This window comes from Athene cunicularia, assembly GCF_003259725.1.
Source record: "Athene cunicularia isolate RWA chromosome 3 unlocalized genomic scaffold, athCun1 chr3_part1, whole genome shotgun sequence".
Classification (NCBI taxonomy): Eukaryota; Metazoa; Chordata; class Aves; order Strigiformes; family Strigidae; genus Athene; species Athene cunicularia.
The window spans coordinates 22,755,365-22,781,195 of NW_020799097.1; positions in this window are offsets into that span (position 1 = coordinate 22,755,365).

Below are 25,831 nucleotides of genomic sequence, written 5' to 3' on the forward strand. Positions count from 1 at the left end.
TTTATTTGTGAAAGTAATACCAAGACATTTGTCACTTTGAAATACATCCTGATGAAACATCTGAAACTGTACTTGTTTATGTTGGAAATGGATATGTTTGTATGAGAACCCTTTGTGATTTTATACTTACAGACAACACCACTGTAGAGACATACAATCCGTCCAATATTTGTGATTTTAGCAAAATTATGGGCTGCAACTTTAACTATTCAGCTCTGGTCACAACCCACCAATTGCCAAAATTTGACTAGACATTGTGTCAAGATTTATTGCCCACCTCTATTGGAATGAATCTCACATTGATAAGAAAATATGCAACTCGATGGCCTGAGTCAATTGCTAAAACAAATTCAGAACAATGGCCAAAGAATCCTCATTACTGTCCATCACAATGCAGAGAAGATACAACATGTCCTAGAAAGAGTGAAAATGGAGAACATCACTGGTGGGAAACTTTTTGGATGGTCACCAACAGCAAGTGCAATTTTGAATTTGATGCTGCATCCAATTATAGTTTAGTTAGTTTTAACCTTATCATGTTTACTACTTATAATCATTCTGTATATCAAAGTTTGCCAAAAGATGAAACAAATTATGTCAATCCAACAAGTAAAATGTATACAATCAAGTGATTCTGTATGTGAAATTTTATATAACCAGCATCAATTGTGTCACTTAAACTGAACAACTTATCAAATAATTATACTCTTATTGCTGATCTGCAATACACCACATATTTATGACATAGATGCAAGAGGTACATATACTGCCACTCTATGAGTTGATAAAGTGGATTGACTGTAGTCATGGGGTGGAGAGTAATGGATGCACTTGATCCCCTAACCAAACTAGTGGTAGTTTGGTACAGGCTCCAAAGGAGGCAAAAGCTTAAGCTGTTAACAGGCCAAGAAATCCTGTTTTCAGTATGTACTCTCAAAACCCAGAAAGGATCAGAGTGACACAGGGACCATTGATGCATATGAGCTTGGAACACCGATCATGCAATAACACATGAATAGAGGGTGGCTTTTCCAAGACTCATTTATCAAAGAACAAAGTTGCGGGTACAAGGAGTCTTATGCATACTTTTCCCATCACATGTGATTTGAGTAAAAGCCAACCACTTTATTGCATAAATATGACAGCCTAAGTGAGCCTTCTTTGAGCTCTCCCTGCTAGGCAGCATGGCTGTGTGGTGGTGGTGATCTCTCCTTGAGCTGGAACGTCTCTCAAGGTTGTTTCCTGAGGTGGAGAGACCTTTTACCAATGGCAGACCTTTGGTAAGTGACTGATATTGCACATACCCTTGTCATATGGTAAGTCTGATTTGTGACTTGGTAACTTTAATTTTGTCTTGGTAACTTTGATTTGTGCCTTGATAGTTTTGAATTGTTCTATACAGTAATAGAATGAACCTTGCCATCAAACTTTATTGAGTTGGACTTTTACAACATCATATTAAACCCACTTTTGCTAATACCTTTGACAGTGGTTCTTTAAGCAATCTAAATCACCCATTAGTGACAGATTGAATGAAGAGAATCAGGAAAGGTGACCTGCAGATGAAAATTACCTCTTGCTGTCCTCTTGAAAACCTGTCTAAATTTGGCCAAGTTGGTAAATTATAGTTTGCACATGAGTAGAGATTTCCTAGAGGTAAAAATCTCCGATGGTTCTGTGTGCACAGGTCAAGCTCCATCCAACAACAGTTTGCTCTTTTCCTGAGATGACTCCTTTGGAATGCCAGAGACAGTGCCTGCTCTCTTAACTAGCTGCTGCAGCAATGAGCATCTCTTTTCTTTCTCCTGTTTCCCTGTGGGATTCAGGCAGGGTAAGAAGAGGGAGCTGGCTGATGCTGGTGCAGAGGAGGCAAGGGGAGATTGTTGTGGGAAGCCTTGGACCACATGGAGCCCAGGGAGGAGAGGGGAAAGGGGTCTGTGGAGATACTGGGAGCAGCTGACAGAGCGAGTGAACAGAACAGCTTCAGAGAGCATCTGATTGTGGGGATACTGGCCTGACAGCAAAGAGATAATAGCAGGGACAGAGGAGATTTTTCAGACTCTAAGGGGGAGCTGGAGGGGAAGGAGACTGCAATGAAGGGGATGGGCAATTAGGCTGAGATGAGTACCAGGTATGTGTGTGGAAGAGGCCATAGTGAAACAGAATGCAGCTGGATACGAAGGCACAAAAGCAGTAGGGACAAAAGCATGGGTGGGATGACATGTATTTCTCTCCAGAGCCTGATCAGATCATGGACATCTCTATGTATCTTAGATTAGTACATTTTATGAAATATGCTGTGGTTAGCCAAAATTATTACTGGTGGCAGCTTCTAATGAGCAGATCATGGCAGGTAAGTGGGGTAATAGGACTGAAATTCAGGAGAATAAAAATCTAAGCAGTAAGATAGAGTGACAGGAAGGGAGACACTGGTGAGAAACTGACGGAAAGCTGCTGCTGTAACTGGGAAAGACCATGTCAGACGACGAGCCAGAATGATATGGAAAGGTACCTACTCTGAGATACTAAAGCAAGACTCAGCAATAATACAAAGCAGAGTATGCAGGGAAAAAGAAGAGATAAATTAAATATTCAACTAAGCTTACAAACTGAGAAGGAGATTTTCCGTGGGTATATTCATGGCTGCATAAGGATATTTGCAGTGGGAGTGTCAGAATTTCTGTTTGTTGAAAGTGTTATGTGGCAGAAGATGCTGGCATCAGAAGCAGAGATGTGTGATTGAGCTGCACAAGACAGTTCAATCTAGCCAGATAAATGTAACAATTGTACTTTTAGTTATGACAGATATATGCCTGCAAAGCTCTGATCTTCTACATGTGAAGACTACCAAGTTCGCTAAGGGACTCAGCTACATGATTCTAAATAAAGAAATGTAAGTCTGTGATCAGATCCTCAAGACAAGCTTGCAAAATCTCTGAAACTTTCTGATATTTAAATCTGTCCCCTTCTCAGGATCTCTGTACAGCACTGGACCTCTTAAGCTTAATACATAGACCGATCAGAATATCTTATTCATAATGACAAGGAGGACACTATCTTCTATCTGAGGGGATGCTGGCAGGGAATTCTTTAGTTTGAGGAGCTTCTTCTCCTTACCAGCTGTTCAAATACTAATAACAGAACTACTGACAAAAGAAAGTTTATGTTTGGGCTACACAACCTGATTAAATTTTCTTTTCTAGTTCACTGGCAGTAGGTTGGATCTCAAATAGGGCAGAGAAGGAACTGTGCAGCTATCAGTATTTGCTCTGCAGTGATTTCATCTGTCAAGCTGCATGCAGCTTTCTGCTTTGGTTTTACAAAGCCAAAATTTTTAATAGAAAAAATAATGAGATATCGTGGCCTGCCAGTTTCACTGATGTGTCCCTATTCTCTGTACTCAGCTCCAGTGACACACTGCAGCCATAACCTTAATGTTTATGACTCTCTTGCTCTTCTGGCATGGCACAAAACAACCCCCAAGAATCTAGTATATATATATCTCACCTGTAGAAGTACTTTATTTTCAAGGTTTTCTTCTGTTTTCATTACCTTGTCATTGTGGTCATGAGCTATTGTTTGAAGAATTGCAGCACATTTGCAGAAAACAAATTTGTATATTTTGACTGCCATTTTCTGATTTTTAACTCCTGTTCTGTTAGATTTCTTTATTTCCCTGAATTATAATAAATGCTTAATGATGAATCTACACCTAATTTGGAAGACAAATGAAAGGTATTTCATGTAGCTCTTATTTTCCTTTATTTATTTTATTTTGGTGGCTAATCCCAGATGGGACACGAGTATCACGTCCTTTTTTTACAAGGACTTTACTGAGTGCCTAAACTCTTATATAGTAAGAATCACATTTGAGAATCTTGATAATAACTGCTGCAATATTCCTATTCAACCCAGAATGACAACATCTTAGCTATCATTTACTGGAAGTAGTTATTATAGTGGAAAGCTTTAATAGACCACTCTTTAAACTATTCCCAGAAAAACAAAATGATGGCAAGTGACACTTTCTTGAAAAATCTGAAGTTGTGAGCTGGAGTAAAATTATCAAGTGGGAATGTAGGAAGCTCTGACAACACAACCTGATAAGAAAAAAAAAAAAAAAAAAATGTTTTGTAGTTTGTTCCATTTGTTAAAATTTAAAGAAAAAAATAAGGGAAAAAAATGAAACAAGTTGAGCACTTCTACACAGTGACTGGTCCACCATAATATCTCAGTTTCTCTCTGGGGTATTCTTCCCTAGAGGGATAAGTTCTTCATACGGGCTACAGCACATATACCCCAAAAAACTGTATCTTGTATGACACAGCATTCATGAAAGCATGCAAAAAAGCAATTTGTAAAAATATTGTCAGTACTAAAGTTCAGCCTTTGCTCTGTTGCTTGAATCATGACTAACAGATAAATGTTCAAAACCTGGTATTAGGAGGAAATAACCCTCCTTGAGGCTAGCAGAATTCAAATTGGAAGCAAGTAACTAATTTTCAACAGTGAGAATCAATTAACATGTGGGGTATAGCTTTCAATAGCAATTGAAACAGGGACTTTCTGAATAGATACACATTAGTTAAATCACAAGGTATTTATTAATTGCTGGGCAGCTTAGGTTTTTGGGTTTTTGTTCAGGCTGGTCAATTATTTTCTTCCTGCCTTAAAAATCTATAAAGCAACTGCAGTAGTCTCATATAATCTTGTGATACTAAGTGAAATCTTAATTCTTTCTTTGGCTCATGGATTTAGGGATAAGGTCTTGAACAAAAGAGCAAGCGACTCTGTCATCATGAAGGGTGTACAACTCAGTAATAATGAGAAGTAACTGAAAGGGGAAGTTCAATTAGGTGTTTCTGTGAGACATCTTCTCCCTTACTGGGGAGGAGAGATGAAGCTTTTCCCAGTGTAAAAGATGTAAGACAAGATATAGTTGTCTTTGCATTTAGAGACAGAGATCAGTAGTGATCTCGAATTGGATGCAACTCCTTGTATATCACCAGGCTGAAAATTTGAGTCACAGGATTGTATTATTGAAATAAATGGGGTCATACTAAGTGACATGTTCTTGGGCACTGGGAAGTTTTGGCCCCTAAGGACTTTATTCACCCGTGCTAATTCTGTTTATCAATCAGCTGGTCATTCAGTTTTAATACTGGCACTAAAACATTCCTGCAGGAGAATCTTAATTTGTGAGCTCTTTGTGTTCTCTTGTGAGTCAAGAAGTTAAAATAATTTGATGTTGCGCTCCCTTGATAATGAAAAAGGCTGATGAGAATAAAAGAGATTTTACAATAGTGTGTCTCATTAAATCATTTTGCAGTTTGGTGGTAGGATGGTTTATGTTTCAAGTGGTGTTTGTGATACAGGACAGATAAAACAAGCTGTCCAACAATCATAGTAAAAATATAAGTGTTCATTATTTTTATTACAATAACATTTAAATTTCTGCTAAAAATCATGGCTGAATGGTGCTAGAAGTTGCACAAAAAGCCCCAGATCCCTCAATGAGATGTAATGTTGCCAATGGCTGCAATTTCTACTGTACCACCTTATAATTTAGACTCGAAGTCCTAGATGGATGTGAGTATATCAGTTTCAATTTAAAACATCAGAATGCCTTTCTAATCTGGTGATGATGCAGAAAAGCTTGAGACTATGAACGAGAAAATGTTAGAAAAATGAGAAGACAGCAAATACAAAAGAATTTACACTTTGAAGGGAAACAAAAAAAAAGTCAAGTGTATTTAACACTTCCCAGGAGAACTGGGCTTATTCTGTCCACTCTAACCACATCATTTACAAGTGTGGCCTCCCTAGGTGCACCCAAAGATCCAGGGGTGGGCTGCTGCCACTGGAGTAAGTCAGAGAACTATCTGCTATCGAACCTCTTTTTTGGGGTGGGTAAAGCTCTCTACAGGCCACATGAATCGTCCTTGTTTCAGCCACAACCTGCTCCTCATCACCATTTCTCCTTGTGATGCTTCCCTCATGACCTGACAGAAGCAGTTTATCAGACTTAACCCCCTACTCCTTGGTTGCTACTGAACTACCTGAAGAGAGAGGGATGCTGAAAGCAATTGTGTGCTGGATTATTTTTCCTGATGTGCCACATGAATCCCCACTGGATGTAAGGTGAGCATCACTGAGTTGTAATTTTATCATAAACCCAAAGGCATTTGGCTGATAGTTAATTATGTATGAACACAGTGACATGAATTTTACCTTCACCTTTAATTAAAATGGTGTGAGGATCAAGATTTATTAGAAGAGAACCTGCTTAAAACCAAACCAAAAACTTACCTTCATACAGGAGTCTGATTTCCAGGCACAGCAAGTGTTTATCCGTGCAAGAAGGTTTCTTGATCATATTCATGTAATAGTCTACTCACTGCAACATACAATAATGCAATGTATGATTCTAATGGCAGAACTGATATTTTTAGTCATAAACTTATCTTTATCCAACAAAATGTTCTGTCCTTTTCATTGTTGGATTTTATGCTTATGCTACTCTAAAGCAAATTTTTATATGCTTATCAACATAAATGTCACACAAGCTCTCTGCCTGACAAGAGAAATACAAGCCCTTATTTTTAATACTTTTAGAATTAAAAAAAAAAAAAAAGTATTCCAGAAGTCCTTTTAGAAATATGAAGATTAGTCTGAATTTAAGTCGCATTGAGGCAGATCTTCAGTATTTACTTTTTAGAGGGAAAAATTTAATTATATAAGATACCTAGTCCTGGATGTGCTCACTAAAATGGTGCATAAATCAGCCAGTTTAATTCACATTCACAGGTAAAAAAAACAACTTACCAACATCTAAAATGATCATTTACAGCTTAATGAAACAAATGTTCTTTCAGCATAAGGGTGAAGACAAAGAGGAGAAAGAGGAGCTGATTTCTTGTCAGAAAATGAGTAGAAACACTCTCGATGTAACTCAGAGATGTGTTAAAAGTTCCCAATAATGATGAAAAGCAGGTCACGTACATAGGTGCCTAAATATGGTTAATGAATATTTGGCCATGTGTAGCCCCTGTGCAGTGCTGCAGTGAATCAAAGAACAGCAGCATTTTTGCAGAGTGCTGAAACCTTAAAATGTGAATGAGGCAGTATGCAGAAGTCAGAACTGTTGCTTCTGTCAAGTGACAATGAAGATAGTTATCTGGTAAGATATTGGAGGCAGAGCTACTATCCCCTAAATTCTCATAGAACTCATCCGATTTACTAACTTTTCATGGCATCAAGATTTTCAGTTTGTCATAGCAACCTAGGAACAGAGAGGAGTAGGATGCCGTCAGGCAGCAGTTATAATACAAACATAAGTTAAATGACTCTAAAGTTAACGATCCAAATTCTTCACTGCATCCACAAAGCACACAGTGTAACTGGGGGAGGTGCACAGATGCTGTAAATTACTTTGGATGCCATAACCATGACCCTGGGCCAGCTGTGTATCAGACCAGACTGGTGGCATAAATTACAATATTCTAACTGCTGTTGTGAGTGGTCCTGTATGGCTGTTGTGGCAGTCATGTAATGCCAATGTCGTGCTGAGTCCCTGCCAGGCTTTTTTTTTCCATTTTCTTTCTTACTCTGGCTTTAGGGTTGAAAGTAACTTGAGAACTGCTAGATTTTTTCTGCCCCACTAGAAAATTACCCCACCCTGAATAATCTTTCCATTGCTGCTTGCCTTTTTAATTCAGCAAAATGTTGGAAGTCATCTTGAACTCAAGGGACAAGCTAAGGCAATATATTTTCCCTGGATTTGCATTTGTTTGTGTTTTACATTCTATTTTATCATAATAGTATGGACACTAATTTTGCTTTAATTGTAAAGCCTAGATCCAAGAAAATGCCTTTAACAGTATCAAAAGACTATTCACCTGAGTAACAAAAAATGGTAACTGAAAAGCAATGTTACTGACAAAATTATCTGTCAGTGCAACAGCATCTTCTCTACAGTCTTCATAGTGTGATGATATTAGTGCATGTTAAAGCTGCCTGCCTGCTCTGTTGCCTGCTTTTTAGTGATAAGTATTATCTATTATATTGCAGGGGCTTTTAGACAGAGCCTTGTATATTTTGCAGTTTTCTGAATACATTTCAATACCTTCAGATTTTATCATCTGCAGATAATTGTTACAGACAAACTAACCGAAATTAGTCTGGTGGAAGAACAAGAGAAACTTTCTACAGCCAGGGACACCAACAAACAGAAGTTAGAAGGTAGCAATTGAACCATGTGAAAACTAAGACAGCCCTAGCAAGGAACAGTCACTGTTCATCTGTGCGATAAAATCCATGAAGTTTAAGCCACAGCTGTAAAATTAATGGGCTTTTGTTTTTTTGTGAGCTGCCACTCCCTGGGAATAATATCCTACATGTCTAGATTTCTTACATTTTCCTTTCCTTATCCTGGTAACCTAGGCTGTTGAAGTCCTTTTCACACTGCCCTCCTCTCTTTTTTTTTTTTTTTTTTTTTTTTTTTTTTTTTTTTTTTTTTTTTTTTTTCAGGAACTTTCATAAAGCAGTCACTGTATTAGGAGACAGAAACTCCCAAAGCCTGGGTAAATGTCAGCACTGTGAGCGACTTTCACCCCTGAAAGGTCACAGACTGCAGTTCCAGCACATTGTGGGCCAGTCAGCAAGCAACCAGTCAAGCATATCAGTTCAGCATAATACCACATTATTACATTTATCTGGCCAGCATGAAATGAGCTGCAGTCCTATGTTTTGCTTTCCTTGACTTTGAAAGAATGAGGCAGCTTTTGCAGGCCATCCCAAAGCTGTTCATTCAAAGATTAGGAAAAGGCCACAGTGTCTGATGGGGGATTTAGACTGAATGGAAACACCTAACACCAAAATTGTGATCCTCAAACCTTCACTCAGCTTCTGTCTAATCCTCACCATTTACATTTGCTAAATACCTAGTATAGAACATTAAAGTTATCTGGTAGCACCTCAGCTGTGATGGGGCTAGGGAGCTCCTGGGACAAGCTTGCCTCTCTCTGAATCTGCCTTTTCCTCCTGTGCCCTGCACTAGCATTTGCAGAGAGATGAGTCTTTGTTTTAGGCACTTCCTCCTACAGAAAGTAGTACCTTGAAATAAAGCAGTATTTCCTGCTCTCTTTTTCGTTATGTTTTGCTTGTTAGCTTGTTTATTTGTTTTTTTTTTGTTTTGTTTTGAGAGTAGAGGGAAAAGGGTCTGAGAAGTTTCCAGGCTGCAAATCCCAAATGGAATGGATTAATGCAAACCCTCTCTTCAGGACTTCCCTTTAGGCTACTCTGTGCTTGGTATATTGGTTTTTGTGGGTCTAGCTGTCCTGCATGGGGGTGCCTAAAGGTTAGGTTCCACACTCTTAACATTTTGATTCCTAAATTCTTGTGGGATCTTATATTTTGCTGATTAAGAGGGGTTGTTGTGCCTATAGGGAATATTTTGGGAGTAAGAATTTTCTAATCTGTTTCTCAAATCTGTCAATTTGTCTATTGAATTTGAAAAAGTATGACAGGAACAGGTGATTTGTTTTCTTGAATTTACATATATGTATACATGCACTTTTGTTTTTAACCAAACAGCAGCACTAGGAAGACAGCAGTGGTGTATTCTACCCTTCATGCTCTTATTGATTATGTATCGCAATACAGTGAAGATTATATATTGATTACATAATATTAGCTGCAGTTTTCATGATCCCCATGGCCAATTATTTAGAAGACTAGTAATAAATCACTTATCTGATGATTACTCACTGCTAATGACTTCTTCTCCTTGGATGACTATTCTGTCAGAGATTATTGTACGATCGATAGAAGTTTCTAACGTTGTGCTTTGTGTGGGTGAGCCGGCACTTCGTAGAGGGCTCTGCATGTTACAGTTCTGCCATTTGCTAGGAGAGGCTGCCCATCTCTGCCTTCACTTTTCTGAACATTATCAGAACATCTAATTTCAATTCCGCTTTAGGGTCATGCTAAGTTACCAATTTAAAACAGTTGCTGTGATGCTGACAGTTTTAATTTGTTCCACTTGATATGCTAGTAGGCCTATTTTCTGCTCAAAGTAGATTTTGTAGTTCTGAAAGAGACAGTTTCTGTATTTTCTCAATGCAATGCAATTTGTACCCATATTGCAGCTTCAGACATCTCCTTGAGGGCAAGTCTAATTGAAGTTGCTTGATTTCTGTTACCAATCACAGCTTTTTTCAAACTGAGTTTCTTTTCATCTCTAATGCTTTAAGCTTCTCCTGTATTAGCAGGCCCACTCAGGTGTAACATTTTCTCTGAATCTGTCTGCTTGACCACAGCACTCTGGTTTGCTTTAGTCAGTCTCCCAGCTAACATTTAAAAAGCACCTTATGAGCTCTGAGACCATCTGATACTTATGAGAATTTATCTGTCCTTTCTTAAAATGATTGCATGTAAATTAAGCCATAAATCCAGCTCTGAGCCACCCTGCAGCAAGTTGTGCCTTTGCTGGACTCCCAACAGATCAGGGCAGGATTCAGCATGGATGTGAGGACCACAATCTGGATGTCTGTCATCCAGTAGTCATTTAAGGGGGTAATATTTCAACAGTTCCTAACCAAGCCACTTTACTGGACTACTGTGCAGAACTGTACATGCATTTTTTTCTTGGAAGAAGAAGGATTTGTTGTCAGTTTCAACAATACGCACTGGGTTATGAAGGGGTAAGCATAAGTTTGTATGCACTGGCATTGGAATTAATAGCTTGTAAAAGAGAGGGCGAGGGTGGAAATTTCCATGGGAGTACTTTGTCCCATGGAAAAATATACAGATGTAACAAGCACTGCTTTAGATTTTAAGAAAAGCATGTAATGTATTACTTGAGGGTTTTACCTACATCTTTGAGCAAGATGGCAAGTGCTTGACGTTCATGGATCTCCTCAATATCAAAGCCATAAATGAAACTGTTAAGTTTAATTAATCTCATCATTAATCTTCTCATGATCTGTTTTTTTTTTGGACCTTGGTGTAACTTGCATTTTAAATATCTTTCATTTGTGACAAATTTCTGTGACACTCGCATTGTAGGGATATATTTTTTTTTCTTTTTCTTTCTAGGTAAATAGCTAATCATGCAAAGCTTTTTTCTCAGCAATTGATGAATTTGTTTTTTCCAACTGATTTTCCATCTACACACAAGGCTTATCCTCCCTCCATTTTCTCTTTCAACATTTGAAATTTTTTGCATTTTAGAAACAAATGTTTGAAGTTGGATGGGCCTTTTACTGAATAGCTGTCAGAAAGAAGGACAATGAAGAAGAAGAGGCAAGAAAGTCTGACCGGAGGACCAAGATGTGTGTACTGGTGTCTTCAACTCCTCGTAGCATGAGCAGTCTTTGCAGCTGGGGGAATCTCTGTCCTTGGCTTCCCTTTCTGTCCCCTTGATGCCCTTTTTCTCATTAGGAAAGGCACTTAATGAAGAACACAGGCAAGGGGTTTGGGTCACAGAGAGAAAGGGGGAGGATGGAAACTATAACAGGAGATGGTCAGGGTGGTTGGCGGGAGAGGTGTTTCTTGCAGTGTCGTCATGGTGGTATGTTCTAGCTGCAAAATACTACTAGGGCAAAACAATACCTGCTTCTTACTTTAGACTTTTGTTCTAGTAGATGGAAAACGACAAACTGTACAAGGTATGTTTTCTCATCTTTTTGTGGAGATGGGGAAATAAGACACAAAAAATTCAGTGATTTATTTGTGGGAACAAACACAGCCAGAGCTAGTAACAGTAGCAGAATTAAAGCATTCCCACTATCCAGTTTTACGTCTGTTTCTTTTAAGTTTTGTCGTGTTGCTGCATACAGAGACTTAAAAATTAATTTCACTTGTGAAATAACTTAGGATATTAACTCAAACCTTTACGAGCTTAATGTATTGCAAAACCTTCACAAATATTTTAGGGTGGCTCAGCAGCAACTAAGTCATTGATTATGAGTTAGCTGATACATAGAAATTGTGAAAAAAGTCTAGAACCAGATCCAGAGCTAACACACACACACATACACTTCCATCGAAATCACACGCTTTGAGCAAGTTCATCATTCCGTTTCCCTAAGTAGTAATATATACTAGGTAGAGGATTTCAGTATGGATATTATGGACAAAACTGCCATGCAAATAATCATTATTGTTAATCCTTAATAACATACTGTATGCACAAGGGTCCAACTATACATCATAAATCATTTTATATTTCAAAAGTCTTTTTTAATGTGCGGTATTTTCATCCCATGTGTAACACTATAAAAGTTTCTAATTAAATAAAATTATATGTAAAGAAAATCTCATTTTTATATAAAATCTAAACTTATAATACTAAAAAAAGACAGATATTGAGAAAAGCTATTATTTTTGTTGCTTATAAAAGTAAAGGTATGTAAAGAAACCTTTTCCCAACAGGGCTGGTGACCTTTGAATGTATTATTAAGGGAAAGTGAATTCTTCAGTATAAAATCAGCATTCAGGCTAAGGTCTGGAGGATGTATTTGGATCCTGGTAAAACTTGGCTGATAAAATTCTACCTATCACATTGTTACCCAAAATAATTATAGTCCATTTTGATTTCTAAGTTAAATCAGAGCATGCTAGAAATACATGGAACTGGTGCAGCTATGAAAGATTAGAATTGTTCTGCATAAGTCTCAGGAGACTTGAGGTAGTCCAGGAAGCTTTTTCTGTTGAGTTTGTCATGCCATTAACTGATTGAGAGAGATTACTTGTAACTCCCTGAAATAAGGCCTGAGAGAAAAAACTGCCTGAGACGGATGTGGGGGGAGCGGAGGCTCTCCGAGCCAAGGAAGGTCTCAAGTAGCGAAACTATGGTCACAGGGCAGATAATGTGGAGTTTGGAGCTGATAAGGCTGCCTGGACAGCACAGGACGCAGCTGGAGGAGGGAGCCCTATGAAGCAGGATGGTTCTTGTAAAGCTTCAAGGGCCATCTGTCCAGTGAATGACATTTGCTTCATTATCCATGAAAAGTATATTAAAGTTGACACCCCTGAATATGCTAACAAAATTTAACAAGATCATGCTAATTACGTCATCCTATGAAGTACCTTACCCCTCCCCATACATGGGATATGCAGGTATGTGGGTTGACCTAGGGGACAGACCCAAGGAAAATGAGTATAAATTGAAGGGGTAGCAAGGAGTGAACTACAGAGAGCAAAAAGAAGACATGAAGAAGTGAGGAAAACGGTAGCATTCCTGACAAACTCAGAGGGGACCAACGCAGGACACTGGACCAGTGATCTCTGTCTTTATTCTCTCTCTCTCTCTCTCTCTCTTTTCTCTTTCCCCTCTTCCTTCACTACCCTTAAGTAATTCAAGGAATACTATATTGCTTGCCATAACTTGTTATACACTTAGCCAATTATCGTGTATCCAATTAGTACATTGTGGGAGGTTAATCAATGTCTGGACTTTGAGTCTCATCTCACTGATGTCCACTCTGTTGGGGATTTACGAATCTGAGTCACTTTTCTACCTCATCTGAGTGGGACATGATACTGATACGATAGGTGTACCAACAGACTTCTAGCTATGTTAGACCCTCCTGAATCCAGTAAGATCTGAGGAGAGCTGTTGTATACTTATTTCCTTGATGGAGAAGTTTTCAGAAGGTTCAGCTTTCTCATTTAAATCAAATTATAGCAAAGAAGAATACTTCTATAGACTGTTTTATACTTTCAACACATGGTGGCTATACTAATCCTGCCAATATCATGGACAGTGAGAACAGTATCATTCATCAAATCTCAAACACTGGGAAGAGCAGATTATTTTCCTTACATTCAGCAGAATTTAAGAAGTCTTTTCTAGAAAAGCTCTTTGCCATTAATATATAGTTTGCATGTACTACAGCTGCTTTAAGACACTGAAACTATTCATGATACATATATTAATTACTCTGTGGTAATCAACGTGGCTTTATTGTGTCAGCACACCAAATTGTGACATAAATTTTCTGGGTTTTTTGTTGCTTTTTTTTTTTTTTTTTAAGAGAGATTGGGACATAGATTTTATAGTCAGAGATGCTAATTATAATATAATTTATTAGGGTTTACATCAGCTGTTGACATTTTAAATCCATAGTCTGAATTTATTAATTGAGCTCAGCAGCAGAACATCATATTCAGCTTACTGTTGACTCCTACAATTTATTGAAAAATTATCTTGCTTCACCTTATGTATCAGAATCAGTTTGCAGAGAGCTCTTCTGTTGCAGAGGTATCTGTATTAAATTAGTACCTCAGATTAAAAGAGAAAACATTTAAAATGTCATGAAAATTGAGCAATAAATCTTTCACTTTAAAAAAGAGAGGAGGAGGATATCTCATTTCTCATTTCTCATCAAAGGTAGGCAACTAATTAGTCTCACTCCAATTAATACTTGAGTTATATATGAGATGATTGATCCTGTCTGGATTTTTATCCTTTGAACACATGGCAACAAGAAACATGGAAAGGTTTCATCTTTCATGTTTGTGCTGGTGTTGTAAAGTGTGAATGTATGGGTTATGCACAGGCAATGGTGTATAATTTTGACTGCAGAGATAAGTGCATGCTATTTAATAACTTTTATTTCCACTGTTTATAGCCAATAAAGAACAGACCTTGGCCATGTAGAAAGAATGTTGACCACCTAAACAGTCTACAGATGGCTTCTGAAAGTGTATTCAGACTGGTCATTCCAGTAGAGAGCAGAGAACATAACAATAATGGGAACACATAAAATTTAGGCTCAAAGTAAGATGCAAAGTCTGGGCCAAAGATGCTGTTCCAATCAAACAACCTCACAGTGTCAATTTCCTCTAGATAGGCCCATAAAGCTGCCCACTCTCCCAGCTCCTGCTTGTTCCCCTTCTTTTAAGTCTGCTATTTGAATCCCCATGCACAAGCAGATGCTGAGATAGGCTCAACCAGGGAAAGCTTTGGAGCTCCAACCTTTGTCAAATAGGAACAGCTTCCATGTGTTCTGCAGAAATTAATTGTAGCTGGCTAGCATCATACAAGTTTGCCTGGAGTTGTATGAAAACAGACTCATGGTGAAATGGGTTGAAAAAATCTCTTGCTGAAGATGGTATGTGATATGATGGAGGAGAAGGGTAATGGGTCAAGCTCAGGAGCCCAGGAACACGGGCTTTTGAACAATCTCTTGGAATGCTCATGCCAATAGCTGGGTCTGCCAATTGTAGGAGGGATGCCAGAGAAATAGTTGTGCAGAAAAGTTGTAGCTTGTGTTGTTTGTAACACAGACCAATTACTAGTCTCTCCATTTTGGGGAAAAGTTTACTCCCGTTTCCATCCCCCCAGACCCTCATTTGAGAGATGGTGATTTAGAAAAAGAGTTTGCTAAGCTGAGTGTTAATTTACCTCAGAAAAAAATAAATATGATTTATCGAACAGGTGTATATTTTAAGCTCTGTCATCTTCATTATGGGTTAGAATTTCTTCTGGCTGCAGAATAAGTTTTTGCCAGGAATAGAGGGCAGATCTCTAACAAGAATGCACAACCAAGTTCCCTAAGTAAATGAATTCTGATCTTATGCTGTCCTCTCTCACTTACTTTTTATGAGCTCTGTGCCTTTGTCTTTCTTTGTGTTTCTTCAGTGTCCTTTATGTCTTTTTTTTTTTTTTTTTTCCTTAAACAAAACAGGGGAGATGGGACTGTTTTCCAAGGAACTGTGTAGAAATCAAGTGCAAGTTCTTATACACAGATGTCCTAGAAGGTGAGGAGCTACAGGCAAATACAAGTTTCTCAGTGTCAGTGAAAACTGATCCACTGCAGACTGCTACAAGCACAGGGCCACCTGTCTCAGTGGCTTTCTGCATTTCTGCTGTTCAGAAATGTTTCCTGACAGTGGTTACAGCAGCACGTACTGCAGCTCTCTGCTGACTGCTACTGTGTAGGCCTGCTATGAAGGAAGGGGCTTGCTGAAATGTGGATTTACCACAACCAGACTTTTCCATTGTGCATGTTTTTCTCTTCCACATGTACATGGCATGCAGAGGTAGTATTGAGGTAGGCTGTTACTTAAACATAGCTGCTCTTTGAGGCAGGAAAACTGCTGTTAGGCAATATCACTGAGCAGTCACCCCCTGTTCAGTGCTATCTTTCCACAATCTGACCCGTTTCAAAGTCTCATCGGTAGCATGAATTAGGCCCATGATGCTTAAGAGTGCACAGAAAATGAGGCAAAAGAAATTCACTCATCCTGAAAAATAATAAACAGCATTACTTGAACAGTATATAATTGAACAGTGCTACTTCTGACAGCATTTTCTGGCCTTAGTTTGTAAATTAAATCCATTCCTGATGAAGAAATACATGGAAATCCAGTAACGTTACTTGTTCATGTATGTTGCTAGAGAATTATTTTTCTGTAACAAAGCATATTTTCTGCACTGTTGAACAACATCCATCTTAACAGGATCTGCCTCTGTTGGATTTATACATTTACTTGAGTGGGTGGTTTGCCTGTTTGAGAAAGGGAGTTTCTTGAATTATGAAAACAAGAAAATCTCATCTCCACAAACCACTCTCTGATTTTTATGAGACAATATAAATGTTAACAAAAGAGTTATTAATTTTCAAACATAAACATCAGTAACTATTCAGGTTTTTGCTTCCTCAGTAGTTTATGAACTGGCAGTAAATCTTAAAGGGCTTTGGTGATTCACCTTAATCTGGGAAGAGGGTATTTCAGTGAACTGGATATGAAACCATTGTCCTTTCTTTTTTCTTCAGTATTTCCAAAGTACGTCTGCTTTTGCAAACTGCATCTTGAATGGCACCAACTGTGAGCAGTTTGTTGCTCTGATGAGGCACTTTGCTTTCTTGGACTGAAAAGGAGCTTCAGGAGCCAGATCCTCAGCTGGTGTGAATATACAAATAGTGCTGAAGTAAATACACTGCCATTAGGCTGCCTGCTGATGTTCCCTTTCATTCCCTTAGAGTGATGTGTGACATCCCGCTCACACATATGTAGCATGGCTGACATTATTCAAGATGCTATTTGCAAAGCAAAAGGGCTTTGCTCACTGTAAGGGTAAAGGGGCAGTGGTTCTCTATCCAACTCATTCTCTCCACCACTGCAAAGCTGTTCACAAAAGTCGATTGGCTCAAGCAAATCATCACAAGCATATTTACTTCCAAAGGAAAAAGCAATAAACAGTTACTCAAGGGTACATCAGTAAGTTGAAGACAGTGGGATTATGGTCATTTACTCTCATTGAAGGTCTGCCCTGGGTTTTAAGAATATATTATTAATATCCGACCAAGGCTTCATTTTCATACATTGTTTTCTATTGCAAATAACTTATTTTCCTGGTGCCTACTAAATAAATTCAGAGATTATCATGTACCATGTGTAAAACTGTGCAATGATTCTGTTATGCTGAATCTAGAGACTGTGAAGCAGAGACATCATTGCATAACGAGTTGGAGGGAGGGAAAGAAAAAAAAAAAGCGGGGTCATTCAATAACATGCATCAGAAAGGTACTGAAATAAGCCTCAAGGAAGCTCAAGAAAAACAAAAGTAGATTAGATGACAATCAGAAATGGTGAAAGATGAAGAAAGAAGTGACAGAAGAAAGGTGTTTACACTTGTTTGGCACTAACTATAGGAAGGCAAACATTGCTTTTTTCTTTTTTTCTTTTTATGGTCAGTGGTATCAAGACCTCCAACATGGATATTGAGCAAATTAATCTAGTTTAAGAAAACTGTTATAGATCTTTTATATATGTATTCTATTTAATTATTAGTGACCCTTTTGACTAATAGCAGTCATACTACAAATATTATTGTGATGTGCTAATCATAAACTATTTACATTGTTTTTAAAGCTATCAAATGACTTGCACATTAAAAAATGCTAATTTCTTTATTTTCACTACAATGGGTATTTCAGGTAACTATCTCAAGTGTTGATGTCTGAGCTGTGGGCTTCAGATTCAGTTGATCGTCAAATCTTCTCTGGACAAAAACTAGAAGAAGGTGATTTGTGTCCTGCACAGTAGTGTAGATGCCAGTGGTTAAGTCTAGATGAGAGCAACACCATGTGAGGTCCCCCTGACCTTTGAAAATTTGGGATCTCTTGAATATCTCCCATCTCCTACAGGTCTTCTAAGTATAAGTGTGTTAGGTATACATAAGATGTACATATATATAAAAAATCTTTGAAGAAACCTGTATGTACGTTTGGACTGAGCACCAGCACAGGTTGTCCAGAGAGGTTGTGGAGTCTCTCACCTTGGAGATATGCAAAATCCAGCTGGATATGGTCCTGAGCAGCCAGCTCTAGTGACCCTTCTTATATACTAGGTGACCTCCTAAGAACCCTTCCAAACTCAAACATTCTGTGGGTGTAAATAACAGATTCAATGATCGGGAATTAACAAATGTGTGACACTATGCAGCCGAACAAAACACTAGCACCTCAGTATCTTCTTGTTGCTAGGGATATAGAACTGTTCAAAAGACTGAAGTGACAACACTCATGACATGCATTCCGATCACAGCAATAGAAATAAGTATATACAATAAATTCCATTTTCCTGGGGAAAGGACAAATTAAAAGAATATCCTCTATTATAAAAAAGCCTTGGCTTACAGCTAGTGATTATACATAAATGTGGCAAAAATAAAACTGACTTTTTAACTTCTTTTTTTCTTTTCAGTCTTTGAATCGTGTAGCTAATAACACATTCAAAAGGTATTAAAAGTTTAATGAAATTTACTATGAGTTACATACAGACTTTTTTATTCCTAAAGGATAATTGTAATTATTTGAGTTCTTCTCTTCGTTAAAGATGACTAAAATGAAGTTAAAGAAAACACGTGACCATTCTTCCAAGGCTCAATTTGGATATCAATACAACATTGCTGCCTCGGAAAAAATTGTTTAGTGAAACAGAACACTTGCTTTTAAAAAAAGCTATTTCCTCTGTTCTGTACTGGATTATGCACTTTTGTTGGCTGTAAGGATATGGTTATGGGAATAATTTCTGGTGTTTAATTTTTTTAACTGATTTGATAGGTATTCTGCATCTCTGCCAATTTCTCAGAAGAGATTAGCCCCTGGAGCTAATTAGAAGAGGTAAACCAAACCTACAAGGAGCCTGGTCCCATGTCAGTTGTTATAGGGATTGGACTCTGTTACAAAGCCACAGTAAAATCTACCACATAAATCTACTACAGTAGAAGGTGGTGTTGGCAAACCAGAGTTTATTTATAACAATATCAAATGTAAATTTGTAGATTTGCAGAGGTTTGGGAAATAAAGTAATAAATTGACAATAAACTGTATCAATGTCTACATTCTGTGAATCTATTTACAGAAGAAAATCTTTGCAATATGCCATATAACAAGAAAGAATAGTTCTGCACTGTAATACATTTATATTGTAATATGGAGGAATCAAATGCATGAAACAGATGGTATGTGCAAATAGTTGACCTTATGCACCAGAATCAACAATTCAGAGTCAGCAGAGAGACAGGAAAAGATGGGTGTGTAGAAGACAATGAGAAAATCCTGGTTAGCCCTGCACACAAACAGGTGCCATGTGGTCTAGGTTCTTTAGCCATTGTAGCAAAGGAAAACTTTAGAGTTTCTGAAGGAAGATAGTACAGGAATGAGGATGACTTTGCATCATTTTCTATGGTGATTTGAATCGGTCATGGCAAGCTAAACTCTCAGTCCTATGCTTTCTTTTCTCCTAGGGCTGCAATCTCTCATCATATCTAAACTCTGTCTGTGTTCCTCAGTATTTCATGCCATTGTACTAAAATCATGTGATTGCCAGGCATAATCACAGAGCACTGATTTTCCTGGGGTATAATTTGAGAAATATTTTTGTTTCTATGTATATGTGTATCTGTATACACCAATGTATACTGCACATTCTTGCCTCTGCAGTTTATCCTTCACAGAATTGGGAAGATGGTTTAAAAGTTCCAAGCCCCAAATTTCTGACATGTACAAATCTGCTGAGATAGAGTCTGCCTATGGAGGACTGTTGTGGTTCCTGTTGTCTGAGTGGGTTCCATAACTTTCACTTTCTTTGGTCTCATTGTCATACTCTATAGGCTCTGATTTGATCTTCACATCACTTTGATTTCATAATCCATCTACCTATCACCTAGTGCCAATGCTCACCTTGGCTGCTGTGTGAGCATCTCTGATCAAACAAATCTTTTCATGGTCAATCTGTAATACAACCACAAAACAGAAGGACTGCCAAAAGGTTTATAGGACAACTACTCTTTAATTTTAATGGCACAAATGATGTGTAAGTCCAGACACAAGAAATCAACCACCTATACATATTGTTTATTAAATCCAACACCTAGAAATAATCTATGCTATATGGATTGAGCCTTCCAGAGTCTTTTCCTAAATGTGCCTTTTCTTTCAGTCAGAAACTCAGAGTGCCATTCCTCCTTCTTTTTTTTCTGTTTGTCCAATTGTGTTTGTTCATTCATAGCTGATTGAATAATAGAATCAAATTCTCTCTGCCACAAGAGCATATTCTTATAGTTCCTTTCTGAATTTTGTGGTTTTAAAGTCTGCACTCATATTTAGTTTTTATGGGATGCCTAAATTGTGGGATTAAGTAGAGATAAAACAAACTGCTTGGAAGCAGTTTGGCAGCATAACACAGAGCTAAATGAAGGCTAATTTACTCAAATGAGAAATAAAGTATGTTAGTACACAGATGCAATATGTGTTGTGGATGATGTCTGAGCTTAATTATACCACAGCTCATCTGCTTTGAAACTTTTGATCAATTTTAGACAAGACCAGTAGAATTTGCTTTACTTATCTTGTATTTGCCAGTTTGACACAGGTAGGCATGTTCAAAAAGGTACAAGTCCTCACAGCCTGCTCAGCCTAAAGAGATATGATGATGTGATGCACAGAACACGTGCATGCTATTTGCCATTTGCAGGGAGTGTCTGTTGAAGCAAATTATGCCCTTACGTTAACTGCTGCCCACCCCCCCCCCACCCCCCATCAAATTAAGCAGGTAAACAAATTCATTATACCTCATAGAAGCAATACAGAACTACATAGTCTTTTTGAAGTGATTTTAAATATATGACAATATTTCATGGTTCATTTTGTCTGCTCTTAGCAACATCAAAAAGACAGTGTTATTTTTGTGGTAGAATGTAATGTTTTTATAGGATCCATTTGGATGAAGAACATGTCTGTCTTTTTAGCTTTCCTAAGAATTTTGGACAGGTCTGTTTATCAAATATTTATTCTCATTTGAGCTTGTAGAACTTTTAGTTTATAGTCATTATTTCAGTTATATATTGCACTCAGTGCACAATCCTGCTTTTGTGTTTATGCTTTGTGACAAAGCCCTGTGAAATACTTTCGTTGACATTAATTACAGGAGGAGTTGAGTAAGTTTGGATGTTTATGATAAAATATTCAGAAGACAATGGGAACTTGGCTTTTAAGTGCTGTAGTTTTTATTCCACATCTTAAAATGTCCAGATGTTCTCATACTTAATGGAGTGTTCATTATCTGTTATTGCCACTTTTTCGAGTTGGCTAGCTGTTTTATTTAATGTGTTTCTGAATCAGCAGCTGTCAATAAGCCTGGAAAGAGACGTTTCTGTGCAGAGTCTTAATATTTTTGAAGACACCAAGTCTTGGGACCTTTGAGATCGCTTTGGTTTTGCTGGAATATTTCTGTCCTTTAGGAACACTGTATAAAATTGAGGACTAAATTATTATACTTCAAGAAGACAATGAAACACAAGTGAAGAACAATAACAACAGTGACTTCCCTGTAAATGCACTGCAAAACAAAGAAGGCTAACTTTTCCGTTCATGTAGACAGTACTTTAATAAATAATCTCTTCAAGAAGTTCTTGAGCATTACTGAGGCTTCAATGCACACTAATTTTTTCACTAAAACTAAAGGTCAACTTTAAGCCCAGACCCACAGGCAATCTCCAATGAGAACCTCTGAGCTTAACCCATGCCTGCAGTTCAAGGAGATGATAGAAAGGTCATTGTCGAAGGCAAAGCTTTGCCTCCAAGTCGTACAGCCCCACTCCTTAAACTCCAAGCATTACAGTGCTACGTGACAAGCAGCAGATTTCTGTTCCTGGCTTCCTGCCCTTTATAGCTGATTATTATCTGCTTAGCTGAAAGTAGAAGACTGATTCTTATAATGGTATTGTGGGAAGAAAATGAGCCAATGTTTATACATAAAATATATATATAAATTAAGGTATAACTTGGGGAAGTTGGTTGAACCCTCCATTACTGTGTCTACTTTTCAGGGAAAGCTAGACATCTACCATCTCAGGCCTTTCCTGTAGGTTATTTGTGCTAACATGCACTTCTCTGTCAAAAGGCAACATCAGCCGGAATTTTCTATCCTGAGAACATTGAATTACTTGAGCATGTCCAGAGAAGGGCAACGAAGCTGGTGAAAGGTCTGGAGAACAAGTTGTACGAGGAGCGACTGAGGGAACTGGGGGTGTTTAGTCTGGAGAAGAGGAGGCTGAGGGGAGACCTCATCGCCCTCTACAGCTACCTGAAAGGAGGTTGCAGAGACCTGGGGATGAGTCTCTTTAACCAAGTAACAAGTGATAGAATAAGAGGGAATGGCCTCAAGTTGCACCAGGGAAGGTTTAGATTAGATATTAGGAAGCATTTATTTCCAGAAGGGGTTGTTAGGCGTTGGAATGGGCTGCCCAGGGAGGTGGCGGAGTCCCCATCCCTGGAGGTGTTTAAGAGTCAGGTCGACTTAGTGCTGAGGGATATGGTGTAGTTGGGAACTGTTAATGTTGGGTTGACAGTTGGACTGGATGATCTTCAAGGTCTTTTCCAACCTAGACAATTATGTGATTCTGTGATTCTGAGGAAAAACAAAACAAAACAAAACAAAACTCAACCTAAAATATAAGTGGCTCCTAACAGTGTTACTGATACCATACCAAATAAACTCTGTTTCCAGTGAATACACAAAGTCAAAACACAGATCAAGTGTGTTCTTATTGCCGCTCTGAGAGATGAGAGGTTTTAAGAATCTAGTTGTGTATCAGAAGCCTCCAGTCTGTGGTGGGTTGGCCTTAGCTGGCAGCCAAGGCCCCATGCAGCCATTACTTCCTCTGTCCCCTTAATGGGACATGGGGGAAATGGGAAAAACAAATGTGAGAAAACTTCTGGGTTGAGATAACAACAGGGAAATCATTTGCCAATTACAGTTGTGGGAAAAACAGACTCAACTTGGGGAAATGAACTTAATTTCTTGCCAATTAATATAAATATTTAATTACTAATTTGGATATTGGTAAATAAAAACTGCCAACAAACAAACAAGAAATGAACATTGAAAGAGTTAGGGAAAACATCATCCCTTCACCTTCCCTCCCTCTTGTTATCACAGCAGGCACACTCTGTACCCTCTGTGATGGAATGGGGTGGCACAGAGTGGGTTGTGATCTGGACATTTTGGTTTTTTTCTGCCACTCCATCCTTCTCACACTTTTCCTCTGTTCCTGCGCATGTCCTCCATGGGAATAGTCCCTTTGGGAATACCTCCTCCCATCCTTCTCCTCTTGCATCCAGCTTGCAGGTTGTTTCACTTTTTTTCTCCTCACTCCTCACTGCCTGTTCACCCTTTCTTACACATGTTTTCCCAGATGGCCGGGGGCTCAGCCATGCCGTATGAATGTGCAACCCAGTATATAGTTATCTTAAAACGTATTGTAAGAGTATCCTGTTTGCATTTCCGTTGAGGACATTGAGATGCTGGGTACAATATGGCTGAATAGAAATGCATAAAAGTTGAATACTTTGGTGTTTACCAGTCATCTTGAAATCATTGCATTACAATTGCAGGTGAAGGTACCTCGTAATGCACTAAGACCAGAGCTGAATTCAGAGTGCACCAAAAGGCATCAGTATATTCCAAGACTGAAATCAGTGCTTTAAAATTGTATTAAACTGAAACAAGACAAATTTTAAACATGGGGAAATTCAGATATGATGGGTATTCCTGATTAAATAGAAAGCCTGAAAACTCATCTCCTCATTTTGTCCTTTTTGTCAGATTCCTTCCTCCAGTCTTCTTTCCAGTCTAAGTTTTAACAGTGGCTTTCTTGAAAAAATCCCAAACAGTATCCTGTGGTTTTTTAAGAAAATATTTCCATCACCTCTGAATTTTGGATGTTTCACCCTGCTTCTGGGAGGACCCTGCTGCTGTCAGTATTTCGTCAGTCTGCATGAATGCGTCAGCTTCTCGTGTCAGCAAAGTATAGAGCAGATAGTAATTCAGGTACGTTATGTATTATTATTCTTATTGGCTAAAAATATAAACTGAAAGATTCAGTGAAATATTAGAATCTGATAGACTAAAGACCACTAAAAAAGTACAACTTGTTTTTAGAATCACAAAAGCACAGAAAGGTGAGGGTTGGAAGGGACCTCTGGAGATCATCTACTCTAAGACCCCTGCTCAAGCAGGACCAGAGCAGGTTATCCAGGACCATGTCCAGTTGGGTTTTGATCACAACCAAGAACTGAGACTCAACAACTTTCTTGGGAAATCTGTTCTTGTGTTTGGCCGTCTTCACAGTACGAAGGTGTTTTGTTGTGCTCAGATGTAATCTCAGGTGTTTTAGTTTGTGCCCATTGCCTCTCCTTCTGCCAGTGGATGCTACTGAGAAGAGTCATTATTCCCTCCCATCAGGTATTTAAAGACAATTATAAGATCCTCCTGAGCCTTCTCTTGACAGTCCCAGCTCTCTCAGCCTCTCCTTATACATCAGTGAAAAAGAGATGATCACTTAATCATCTTCACGACTCTGTGGTGGACTTGGTCCAGCATGTCCATACCTTTCTTGTACTGAAGAATCCACCACTGGACAATCCAGATGTGGGTTCACCAGTGATGAGTAGAGAGGAAAGATCACCTCAATCATATGCTAGCAGCACTCTTTCTAATACAGCCTAGGATGTTCTTGGCCTTCTTTGCTGCAAGGGTGCATTTCTGTCTTATGGTTCACTTGCTGCCCAGGACCCTAAAGTCCATCTCTGCAGAGCTGTCTTCGAGCCAGCTGGCTCCTGGTATGTACTGGTGTGTGGGGTTGTTTCTCCCCAGATGCAGGACTTTTCATTTCCCCTTGTTAAACTTCCTCTATGCTCAAATCGTCAACCTGTTCAGGTGCCTCTTGTCACAAACTGTTCATAAACAAAAAACTTCATAAAGAGGATGTCTCCAACAACTTGAGTGCGATACCCTATGGGGGAGAAGCAGAGCAAGCTCTGTGGAGGTAGGGTGGTGGGCCGTTTCTCTCCCCCTCCCTCCTGTGGTATCCCAGAGACAGAACTTGCCTGACTGTGCAGGTACAACCCAGAGAAAAGAAGAACCTTCTGGAACAACCTATTGCGCATGTGTAAGAAAGGCTATATAAAGGCAACACCTCATGTGCGTCTTTGTCAACCCATCACCTATGGACCAAACTCTGTCCTCCACAGAGTAATGCTGTGGGCAAGAAGAGCTAAGGTGATCCTTGTATAGGTAAAGACTAGAAATAGTGTCATGAGCTTGCCTCTGGTTGCACCATTGTTAAGACTTAAATGATAATCTACTGCATCTGCTTCTGATGGAGACAGCTTGCAGGAATATACTTAAAGTGATATATGAATTGCAAAACAATGTGAGACTTAAGGTGCCCAACCTATTGAGCTTATAGGAAAGCAAGCTGAAAGATAATTTCACACTTAAGTGAATCTGATGGGTGGAAACTTTCTAA